We start from the raw sequence: 13,460 nt of genomic DNA, 5'->3' as shown, positions 1-13,460 counted from the left end.
GTGTCCCCCCAGAGTTTTGAAGGCCATAATGATCATAATGATCATTAAGGACAACAACCACCCGAGCCACTGCCTGTTCACCCCGCTATCATCCAGAAGGCGAGGTCAGTACAGGTGCATCAAAGCAGGGGCAGAGAGACTGAAAAACAGCTTCCATCTCAAGGCCACCAGACTGTTAAACAGCCACCACTAACATCGAGTGACTGCTGCCAACATACTGACTCAACTCCAGCTCACTTTAATAATGAAAATGGATGGAAATTGATGTAAAAAATATATCACTAGCCACTTTAAACAATGGCACTTAATATAATGTTTACTCATCTCATATGTATATGTATATACTGTACTCTATCATCTACTGCATCTTGCCAATACATGTAATACATGTATCACTAGGCACTTTAAACTATGCCACTTTTATGTTTACATACCCTACATTACTCATCTCATATGCATATACTGTACTCGATACCATCTACTGCATCTTGCCTATGCCATTCTGTACCATCACTCATTCATATATCTTTATGTACATATTCTTTATCCCTTTACACTTGTGTGTATAAGGTAGTAGTTGTGGAATTGTTAGGTTAGATTACTTGTTGGTTATTACTGCATTGTCGGAGCTAGAAGCGCAAGCATTTCGCTACACTCGCATTAACATCTGCTAACCATGTGTATGTGACAAATAAAATTTGATTTGATTTGGTGCGCGAGCAGCTTGGAGCAGACCTTTTCTCTCTCTCTCTCCTATTGAAAAAGCTACCGTCCGGTTGAAGCATTATTGATTATTTATTGTAAAAACAACCTGAGGATTGATTATAAAAAACGTTTGACATGTTTCTACAAACTTTACGGATACTATTTGGAATTTTTGTCTGCCCGTTGTGACCTGCATGAGCCTGTAGATTACTGAACAAAACGCGCCAACCAAATGGAGGTTTTTGGATATAAAAATAATCTTTATGGAACAAAACTAACATTTATTGTGTAACTGGGAGTCTCGTGAGTGCAAACATCCGAAGATCATCAAATGTAAGCGATTCATTTGATTGCTTTTCTGACTTTTGTGACCAATCTACTTTGCTGCTAGCTGTTTGTAATGTTTTGTCTGCTGAGAGAGCTGTCCTAACATAAACACTTGGATAGCTTTCGCTGTAAAGCTTTTTTGAAATCTGACACGCCAGATAACAACAAGCTAAGCTGTGTTTTGGTATATTGCACTTGTGATTTCATGAAAATCTAATATTTTTAGTAATTCAATTTGAATTTGGCGCTCTGCAATTCAGCGGATGTTGACGAAAATGATCCCTCCTAAAGGGATTGGTGCGCCAAGAGGTTCTCTTAGCAAAACCAAGGCTTTAGAAAAAAATCTAAAAAGCTCTGCCACAGCCTCCAAACAAACACCTGTACTTTCCCCAGGACAGCCACATCTCAACCAATGGAAACAAGGGTTATAAAGGGGCAGAGAAAAACAGGGAGCCCATCACATTACTCAATGAATCAAGCAATAAACAAGCGCTCAATTAAGAGCAAATGGTTAGAAGCATGCACAATAATTAAGAATAATTAATAATATGATTATTGTGGACAGTCAGATTAATATAATAGTTAGATTAAAACGTTTACATGCTTTGCATGTTTACATGGACACATCTGAATTCAGGCTACCTGATGGGACTTTGATGAATGCAGAAAATCTCAATCAAAATGAATGTTCTACCACTGCAACATGTTCGTTTTGGGAAGCCTATTTGATTCCGAGTACGAACATAAATAACGTTTGTATGTGAAAACTACTTCTAAGATGCATACTTTCAGTTGTTCCCGAACTCACTTCACTCGTGGAAAAGAGGGATGCTTTTTCGGCTGGTGCTAGCACATGCAGATCAAATACACCACTGAAACTCGGACGATTAAGGTGTCCTAATAATGTCCTAATAATTCAAAAGATTTCTCAGAAAACATGGTGTTTTAATCATCGTATGCTTACTTTGATAATGACCGTACACCGATTAAGATAAGCAGACTAAGGTGTTTACATGACTAATGCAATACTCGGCCTACTGCCATAATCAGTTTATTATTAGTGTGTGTGTAAACCTACTCAATGGTTCTAAGAATACCAGGTTTTCTTCTGGATGGTGTCAATCAAGGTAACTTTTGTTTTGAGCTTTTATACGGGCAATTATGACTCTTAAATTCTCCTTTTGCTTGATCACATTTTAGCCAAAACAGTTAAAAGCATTACTGGCATCATCCACCAGAAGTTACATTGACACCTTCATGGAGATAAAGAGGATTGTGGTCTCAGGATGGATTGTCCCCCTTTGGCAGTGGTCATCAAACCTGGTCCTAAAGCAATAGCATGCAATCCTACTGCATTCTGCTCACCTATGAAGTTACTGGGTCAAAACATTTAAACAAAACCCACAACATTCATGTTTAGCTCATTTGACTCTTTTAATGCAGTTTTGTTTTCAACAACAATGACTTTTGACCCTGTACTAAGAATAGCGCTTGTCCTTGTTTTCCTCACTGGGCAGCATCTTGTGTAACATGACGTTGTGCAACCATTATGGGCACTGTGGGACAAATACTCACAGAGCAATCATCTGCAAAGACTGATGGGAATTATGCAAATGTGCTGTGACTGAAGCGGACACTAAGCATCCGTGGTCGCCACATGAGCGTGAGACGGACTTAGGCTCTGATGTCACTTAGATGTTGTCTTGGCCACTCATGGCCAAAAAGTGTTACTTAAGTAAAGCTGACCCAGGAAGCGCCATAGGAGACATATAAACTTGCTACTAAGCCTCAAGGGCTGATACGTGGTCAGTGTTATGATTGGCCCCCTTATGGTCAAGGTTAGGGTTGAGGCAGGATCAACTAATCCTATATCTGTGGAAAGACAAGTCGTGTCCTATTGGACTGCAGCTGGTAAGAAAACAATCCCAGCTCTGATGCAGTTGTCAGCCATCCTCAAGTCCTCTTATTACAGATTCAACTCAGCATTCACTGTTTGTTCTTATGGAAGCAAACAGAGATGGCAAACATGGTTAAGTCACAAGAGCGAGAACCTGGAAAGATAAATAATGGGAAGAGGCGGTACGTGCAAATCCTAAACAGAATTAGTGAAATGCGTTAAGATTAAAACTGTGAAGTCATCACACAAAGACTCTGACGTAAACACATCGACGTTGACATTTAAAATGGTTAAGTAAGGGTTAGGTAAGGGTTATGGAATAGGTTAGGTTTAGAGTCTGGGTTAAGGTTAAAGGTTTAGGTTAGGGATGTCCCAATGATCTTGGATAACACTAATGGTACTAAGACTTGGTGGCAGGCAGCTTCCATTGTGGGTAGGATAGAAAAAGGCCACACGGCATCGACCGCCCTCACCAAGACATGATGGAGGAGCACAGAAACAGATGGAGGAGAAAGATCTTTATTTTTCCACAAACACTTCATATATATTCTCATATACACTTCGGAGACTGAGAATTGTGAAAAACATGAAGTGAAATGAAATTGTATTCATAACATGCTTCGTAAAACAACAGGTGTAGACTAACAGTGAAATACTTACTTACAGGCCTATACCAACAATAGAGCAGGAGAGAAAATAGAGAATTAATAAAAAAGTAAAACACGTAATAAAACAAGTAATAACAAATACACAACGAGTAAAAATAACTTGGCTATATACACGGGGTACCAGTACTGAGTCAATGTGCAGGGGTACGAGGTAATTAAGGTAGATATGTACATATAACTAGGAATAAAGTGACTAAGCAACAGTTATGGTCAACAGAAAAAATACTTAGAAATCAACTACAATCACTTCCAGTGAATGCTTCAGTCATATTATCAAGCCTTTCATAACAAAATTACCATATTATGAAATAAATCAATACACAAGTTATGTAATACAGGAATTAAAGCGATCTCATTTGAATGGTGTTGATATGCTTTGACACGGACATCACTAGTCAAACGAGTCTCTGCAAATGCGTATCCAGATCAGACACTCAGTGTCCCAGGACTAAATCAGATTATTAGTAGTCCACTGCCCACCGCTGTGAGGCAGAAAACAGGCCTGACTGAAGCCACTCTGGGCTGGCTGAACAGGAGTCACAGAACAATGACGAAAAGAAGAAGACCAGCAATAGATACATGTCTATTTTGGGGGAAAATCCTTTTTTTTTAAAACGAGTAATCCGTCCATGCTCCACATTTTGAGCCTAAGATTCACATGTGAAGGATATGTGCAGCCACACATACAGTACCAGTTGAAAGTTTGGACACACTTCATTATTTTTTTTAAACTCTTTTCTACATTGTGGAAGACATCAAAACTATGATATAACACGCATGGAATCATGTTATAACCAAAAAAGTGTTAAACAAATCAAAATATATTTTATATTTGAGATTCTTCAAAGTAGCCACCCTTTGCTTGATGACAGCTATGCACACTCTTGGCATTCTCTCAACCAGCTTCATGAGGAATGCTTTTCCAACCGTCTTGAAGGAGTTCCCACATATGCTGAGCACTTGTTGGCTGCTTTTCCTTCCCACTGCAGTCCAACTCATTCCAAACCATCTCAATTGGGTTGAGATTGGTGATTGTGGAGGCCAGGTCATCTAATGCAGCACTCCATCACTCTCCTACTTGGTCAAATAGCCCTTACACAGCCTGGGCGTGTGTTTTGGGTCATTGCCCTGTTGAAAGAAAAATGATAGTCCCACTCAGCGCAAACTAGATGGGACGGCGTATCACTGTATATAACATGTAATAGCAGACAGTGATGCTCTTCTGTGTAGTAAAATAGGAACGATCTCAACCTGTCACACATAGCAGGAGTGAGATGGGGATAACTCCATCATTAGCACACCCACTCCACCTGCATTTCACCCTATTCATATCATTCATCATTATCATTATTAGAATCACTGGAGATCTCCACCAATCCCCTGGGGAAATCAAAGAAACACGTCTCTGTTTCCATTGATCATCCTTGAGATGTTTCTACAACTTGATTGGAGTCCACCTGTGGTAAATTCAATTGATTGGACATGATATTTGGAAAGGCACACACCTGTCTATACAAAGGTCCCACAGTTGACAGTGCATGTCAGAGCAAAAACCAAGCCATGAAGGAATTGTGCGTAGAGTTCCGAGACAGGATTATGTTGAGGCACAGATCTGGGGAAGGGTACCAAAAAATATCTGCAGCATTGAAGGTCCCCAAGAACACAATGGCTTCCTTCATTCTTAAATGGAAGAGGTTTGGAGCTCTTCCTAGAGCTGGCCGCTTGGCCAAACTGAGAAATTGGGGGAAAGGGCCCTGGTTAGGGAGGTGACAAAGAAACCGATGGTCACTCTGACAGAGCTCCAGAGTTCCTCTGTGGAGAGGGGAGAACCATCCAGATGGACAACCATCTCTGCAGCACTCCACCAATCAGGCCTTTGTGGTAGAGGGCCAGATGGAAGCCACTCCTCAGTAAAAGGCACATGACAGCCTGCTTGGAGTTTGCCAAAAGGCATCTAAAGGACTCTCAGACCATGAGAAACAAGATTCTCTGATCTGATGAAACCATGATTGAACTCTTTGGCCTGAATGCCAAGCATCACATCTGGAGGAAAAATGGCACCATCCCTATGGTGAAGCATTGTGGTGGCAGCATCATGCTGTGGGGATGTTTTTCAGTGTTAGGGACTGGGAGACTAGTCAGGATATAGGGAAAGATAAATGGAGCAAAGTACAGGGAGATCCTTGATGAAAACCTGTTCTCAGGACCTCAGACTGGGGTGCTCAGGACCTCAGACTTGGGCAAAGGTTCACCTACCTATAGGACAATGATCCTAAGCACACAGCCAAGACAATGCAGGAGTGGCTTCGGGATAAGTCTCTGAATGCCCTTGAGCGGCCTAGCTAGATCCCGGACGGAAACCCGATCAAACATCTCTGGAGAGACCTGAAAATAGCTGTGCAGCGACGCTCCCCATCCAACCCGACAGAGCTTGAGAGGATCTGCAGAGAAGAATGGGAGAAACTCCCCAAATACAGGTGTGCCCAAGAATACTCAAGGCTGTAATCGCTGCCAAAGGTGCTTCAACAAAGTACTGAGTAAAGGGTTTGAATTCTTATGTAAATGTGATATTTAATTTATTGTTTATTTTTTTCATTTGCAAAAAAATCTAAAAACCTGTTTTTGCTTTGTCATCATGGGATATTGTGTGTAACCGATTTAATCCACTTTAGAATAAGGCTGTAACGTAACAAAATGTGAAATAAGTCAAGGGGTTTGAATACTTTCTGAATGAGCTGTATAACAGATACTGACAGACAACAGGGAGTTGGTATCTAATTAATTCAGCTGATCAGTTGGCCTACCTGTGCATAATTAATCTACCTGTCCTCAAGGACACATGCGAAGTATTGTATCTGTCACTCATTTATTTTAAGCATTTACCGAGTGTACATGTAATTTACCAAACAAAGCAGGGACTTGATGTGTAAAAAGTAAAAAATACTGGAGTGGCTAAAATGACAGAGAGAGGGACAACTAACAAACAAACAAACAAAAACACACAGGACAATGAGTTAAGTTTGCTCCTGCATGTGCCAGCCTGGCTGTGCCAAAGTTAGGGCTGTTTATATTAGTCATTAAATAAACCAAGATCCATTCATTGGCAGTAATACCAACTTGGAGGTAAATGTCTCACCACCAACGTTCGGCCTATTTGTCTTCCCAGTCCTCTGTAAAATAGATGTCAGAGTCTACCACCAGTGTCACCCACCTCTAGTACCTCGTTAAAGTGGAGGAATACATTCGAATACACTCTGAATTCAATTACTGTCCGTTTTAAACCAGGCCGTATCACTGCTCTCTATATTTTCTGGACACATGAGCTTTGCCCATTAATGTCAGGCATTGCCTCTGGGGACCCTTGGGCCTAGCCACCTCATATAAAAGCAGTGGGAGGAGGACCCGTTAACAGTCATAAGGCCACTGTCACCTCCTTTATTGAGATGAGTTCTTCCAAGTCGACCACAACACTGACTGCGTTAAGTAAACGTAGTACGTGGTGGCTGGTACCAGGGGTGGCAAATCTAGTATGGCACCACAGATAAGTGCATGTACCTGCAGGCTGTTCCACATTACAATTACGAAAGCAAATGATCATCAATTAAACGACATCTGTTTCCATGGCGAATTAGTGTCCTCTCTTTTGGGTCACTTACCATAGCCGATGCTCTCCACAGACTTACAGCTGGCCAGTGTCTCAGTCTCGCATAGTCATTTACTGTAGCTGATGCTCTCCACAGACTTACAGCTGGCCAGTGTCTCAGTCTCGCATAGTCATTTACTGTAGCCGATGCTCTCCACAGACTTACAGCGGGCCAGTGTCTCAGTCTCGCATAGTCATTTACTGTAGCTGATGCTCTTCACAGACTTACAGCGGGCCAGTGTCTCAGTCTCGCATAGTCATTTACTTGTTGTCAGTCTCACTTTCTCATAACAGGACCTCATCACTGTGTTGGGTCAAATTCTACAATACAAAAAAGGATGGCTAGTGATTCCATAATCCGGGCCTTGAGCCCTTCCTGTTTTGCATCACACGACTTAGTGATTGGTCGAGCGGGGCGTTGATTTGACAGTGAGGTGACCGAAAGCGCTCGCTCCCCCTGTCTGACATGGTAGTGTGTTCTATTTGTGTCGGACAGCATGTGCTTCTCATGATGGGACCTGACACCGCTACTGGAGGAGAGGGGGGAAGGAGATGGAGAGAGAGGGGGGCAATCACTATTACACACAGTGTAGTATGATGAAGATGCTATGGGACAGTGACTCCCTTCAATGTTTTCCTTGGCAGGGTGCAGAGGTTCTCTAAGCAGGACTACATACACCAACATTTACCATTTATAGTCAGTCAATAGCGGTTAAGATTTTTTAGACGAGGGATGACAGAGCTATGTTGGGATTGGGATCCTTCTATATTATTCTAAGGCAGGGGTGTACAGATCCAGTCCTGAATAACTACAGGTGTACAGGATTTAGTTCCAGCCATGTACCAATATGACACCTGATTCAGCTTATCATGGCTAAATTTGCAATCACGCTCTGCAACTGGAAATCCTCACATCTCCCATTTTCTCCAGCTCTGCTGTCAGACCGTCACCTTAGTCAGAAGATGGATGCTGTTATCAAATGTAATAACATTAAGATATTCTGGAGAAGAATACACTTCTTTCATGTTATTTCATTGCATTATTCCCTAGGGTTCCTTGTAAACCATAGATATATTGTTTTCCCTGCTTTTTCATTCTCAAGACGTCTGAATGATGTGAGAGAGATAGACATGGTATATAGAAAATTGTCCTTTTCTCAAAATGTGGGGATGTAAGGTGTAGACGTCTAGACAATTACACACTAACAGCCAGATGGATTTTCTATTAGGGTTCTAATAGATATATAGAAATGTTAGAAAACTATTATGAAGGAAAATGCGCAACTCTCGCTCACCATTAAAAAATGTATGATTTATTTAAGCAAGGTTAAAAGATAAAACATTTCGGCCTACAATGTCCTTCGTCAGAGTCAATAAATAAAAAAACAGTGTTTAAATAAAACGTAGCATTTTTTTGCTGAGCGAGTGTTGCACCTTTTCCTTTGCACCGTTGATTACATTTCCTGAAAAATACTATGAACCAGAACTAAAATAAATCTGAGTGTGTGGGAGAGAGAGAGAGGGACGGACGGAGGGAGGGAGGGAGATAGGTAGATAGAAAGCGACAAACTGGCAGAGAAAATGAGAAACAAATATAAGAAGGCAAAATAAAGAACCTGAAACAAAGCCTAAGCAGAAAGACAAAGAATGGAAAAAGCAGAGTTCTAGTCCGTGCTCTCTATGAAGCTGATTGGGATTCTAATGGCAGTCAGTGTGAAATTTGGATCCAGTGAGAGAATCACTCCTGTCTGGCAGGCCAAGAACACAGGAGTGACAGAGCTAGTGATGTACATGTATGCAGCAGTAATGAATCATTGAGATGGTCTTGGTGAACACCCTTCTCTGTGACATTTTTTGTTGTTGTTTTACCTTTATTTAACAAGGCAAGTCAGTTATGAACAATTTGTTATTTTCAGTGACGGCCTAGGAACAGTGTTCAGGGGTAGAACAACAGATTAAAAAAATTATTGTCTGCCTGGGGATTCGATCTTGTAACCTTTCGGTTACTAGTCCAACACTCTAACCACTAGGCTACCTGCCACCCCATTTGTAGGTTCACCACCCGAAAGCAAGACAGGTCAGCTGGAAAGGTTAGGAGAATGTTAACAAGCAGTAATGTCTTTGCTTAGTTGAGATGGGTGATAATGGCTCTGAAGTGCAGCATGTATGCTATTTCTACCCACAGTAAATGATGGAGGAGACCTTAAGAAGAACTAGGTCATACAGTCGCTATTGAAAGTCTACACACCCCTTGTAATCTTCCCATTTTGCTGCCTTTAAATGATTTTTTATTTGTTTTAATCTCTAATGATCTACACGACATACTCCACATTTTCAAAGTAAAAGAAAGTTATAAAACATTTTCCAAATTAATAAACTAAATTAAAAACGATGTATTGATTGCTTGTCTTCACACCCCAGAGTTCATTCTTGGTGGAAGCATTTTTGGCAACCATTACAGCTGTGAATCATTTGGATCCCTTTGTATTTTCTTGTATTGTGGTGGCAGCATCATGTTGTGGGTATGCTTGTTGTCGACAGGGACTGGGGAGTTTGTCAGGATCAAAAGAAACTTGAAAGAAGCTAAATGATTCACAGCTGTAATGGCAGCCAAATGCACTTCCATCAAGTATTAACTGTATTGATGTCTTCAAACCTCAGAGTTAATGCTTGATGGAAGCGCATTTGGCAGCCATTACAGCTGTGAATCATTTTGAATAAGATTCTACCAACAAACCTTGCACTTTTAGGGGAACATATATATATTGTTTTTTGTCAAAACAGCTCAACCTCAGTAAATATGGCTGGGAATCATTGATGGACAGCAATATTCACATTTTGGCAAAAAAAAATTATGCAGATTTTAAGCACGACAAAGAATGGACGTTCAGGAACACTCAACACCTCTTGGAAAGCCATTGTGGTGTGTCTTTGACATTCAAATATGTGTAATTGTGTTGTTGAAATAAAACTCTATTCAAGAGTTAGGTTTTCAGAAGACTGAGGCAGGTTTTCCTCTAACTTTGCTCCTTTTGTCACGCCCTGATCTGTTTCACCTGTCTTTGTACATGTCTCCACCCCCCTCCAGGTGTCGTCCATCTTCCCCATTATCCCCTGTGTATTTATACCTGCGTTCTCTGTTTGTCTGTTGCCAGTTCATTTTGTTTGTTGAACCTACCAGCGTTTTCCCCCTTGCTCCTATCTTGTCTAAGTTCCTGTTGTCTAGTTTTTCCCGGCTTTGACCGTTCTGCCTGTCCTGACCCTGAGCCTGCCTGCCGTCCTGTACCTTTGCCCCACTACTCTGGATTACCGACCTCTGCCTGACCTGACACTGAGCCCGCCCGCCTGCTGTCCTGTACCTTACACCCTCTCTGGATTATTGACCCCTGCCTGCCTTGATCTGTCGTTTGCCTGGCCCTGTTTGAGGAATAAACTTTTGTTTCTTCACCACTGTGATACCTTTCAAGTTTCTTTTGATCCTGACAAAATCCCCAGTCCCTGCCAACAACAAGCATACCCATAACATGATTCTGTCACCACAATACAAGAATATACAAAGAGATCAAAATGATTCACAGTTGTAATGGCTGCCCAAAATGCTTACACCGAGAATGAACTCTGGGGTGTGAAGACTTAAGCAATCAATACATTGTTTTTACTTTTGTCTATTAATTTGGAAAATGTTCTATAACTTTCTTTCACTTTGACAATGTGATCTGTAGGGAAAAATGAAATATTTTATAGATTTAATTTTAGGACAGCAAAATGTGAAGACTGTACAAGGGGTGTGTAGACTTTCACCAGACTTCACTAGCTTACATTGTGTACATCAGTTTATTAGGTACACCCGTCTAGTACCAGGTGGGATACCCCTTTGTCTCCAAAACAGCCTGAATTCTTCGAAGGCATGGATTCTACAAGGTGTGGCATTCAAAGGGAACTAACGTGTGCCAGGAAAACATTCCCCACACCATTACACCACCGCCTCCAGCCTGTACTGTTGACACCAGGCAGGAAGGGGCCATAGACTTATGTTAAATCTTGATTCTGCCATCAGCATGACGCAACTGGAACCAGGATTCGTCGGACCAGGCTATATTTTTCCATTCCTCAATTGTCCAGTGTTGGTGATTGCATGCCCACTGGAGCCGATAGGAGTGGAACCCAGTGTGGTCACTGCCTTCCTGAAGACAAACAATGTATACGAAATGCTTCAGTCTGGTTTTAGACCCCATCATAGCACTGAGACGGCACTTGTGAAGGTGGTAAATTACATTTTAATGGCATCGGACCGAGGCTCTGCATCTGTCCTCGTGCTCCTAGACCTTAGTGCTGCTTTTGATACCATCGATCACCACATTCTTTTGGAGAGATTGGAAACCCAAATTGGTCTACACGGACAAGTTCTGGCCTGGTTTAGATCTTATCTTTCGGAAAGATATCAGTTTGTCTCTGTGAATGGTTTGTCCTCTGACAAATCAACTGTAAATTTCGGTGTTCCTCAAGGTTCCGTTTTAGGACCACTATTGTTTTCACTATAAATTTTACCTCTTGGGGATGTTATTCGAAAACATAATGTTAACTTTCACTGCTATGCGGATGACACACAGCTGTACATTTCAATGAAACATGGTGAAGCCCCAAAATTGCCCTTGCTAGAAGAATGTGTTTCAGACATAAGGAAGTGGATGGCTGCAAACTTTCTACTTTTAAACTCGGACAAAACAGAGATGCTTGTTCTAGGTCCCAAGAAACAAAGAGATCTTCTGTTGAATCTGACAATTAATCTTAATGGTTGTACAGTCGTCTCAAATAAAACTGTGAAGGACCTCGGCGTTACTCTGGACCCTGATCTCTCTTTTGAAGAACATATCAAGACCATTTCAAGGACAGCTTTTTTCCATCTACGTAACATTGCAAAAATCAGAAACTTTCTGTCCAAAAATGATGCAGAAAAATTCATCCATGCTTTTGTCACTTCTAGGTTAGACTACTGAAATGCTCTACTTTCCGGCTACCCGGATAAAGCACTAAATAAACTTCAGTTAGTGCTAAATACGGCTGCTAGAATCCTGACTAGAACCAAAAAATTTGATCATATTACTCCAGTGCTAGCCTCTCTACACTGGCTTCCTGTCAAAGCAAGGGCTGATTTCAAGGTTTTACTGCTAACCTACAAAGCATTACATGGGCTTGCTCCTACCTATCTCTCTGATTTGGTCCTGCCGTACATACCTACACGTACGCTACGGTCACAAGACGCAGGCCTCCTAATTGTCCCTAGAATTTCTAAGCAAACAGCTGGAGGCAGGGCTTTCTCCTATAGAGCTCCAATTTTATGGAACGGTCTGCCTACCCATGTCAGAGACGCAAACTCGGTCTCAACCTTTAAGTCTCTACTGAAGACTCATCTCTTCAGTGGGTCATATGATTGAGTGTAGTCTGGCCCAGGAGTGGGAGGGTGAACGGAAAGGCTCTGGAGCAACGAACCGCCCTTGCTGTCTCTGCCTGGCCGGTTCCCCTCTTTCCACTGGGATTCTCTGCCTCTAACCCTATTACAGGAGATGAGTCACTGGCTTACTGGGGCTCTCTCATGCCGTCCCTAGAGGGGGTGCGTCACCTGAGTGGGTTGATTCACTGATGTGGTCATCCTGTCTGGGTTCCCCCCCCCCCCTTGGGTTGTGCCGTGGCGGAGGTCTTTGTGGGCGATACTCAGCCTTGTCTCAGGATGGTAAGTTGGTGGTTGAAGATATCCCTCTAGTGGTGTGGGGGCTGTGCTTTGGCAAAGTGGGTGGGGTTATATCCTTCCTGTTTGGCCCTGTCCGGGGGTGTCCTCGGATGGGGCCACAGTGTCTCCTGACCCCTCCTGTCTCAGCCTCCAGTATTTATGCTGCAGTAGTTTATGTGTCGGGGGGCTAGGGTCAGTTTGTTATATCTAGAGTACTTCTCCTGTCCTATTCGGGGTCCTGTGTGAATCTAAGTGTGCGTTCTCTAATTCTCTCCTTCTCTCTTTCTCTCTCTCGGAGGACCTGAGCCCTAGGACCATGCCCCAGGACTACCTGACATGATGACTCCTTGCTGTCCCCAGTCCACCTGGCCGTGCTGCTGCTCCAGTTTCAACTGTTCTGCCTTATTATTATTCGACCATGCTGGTCATTTATGAACATTTGAACATCTTGGCCATGTTCTGTTATAATCTCCACCCGGCACAGCCAGAAGA

This window comes from Oncorhynchus mykiss, chromosome 15 (genome assembly GCF_057628025.1).
Source record: "Oncorhynchus mykiss isolate SJ-2025 chromosome 15, ASM5762802v1, whole genome shotgun sequence".
In the NCBI taxonomy this organism is placed as follows: domain Eukaryota; kingdom Metazoa; phylum Chordata; class Actinopteri; order Salmoniformes; family Salmonidae; genus Oncorhynchus; species Oncorhynchus mykiss.
Note: the sequence above shows the minus strand (reverse complement) of the source record.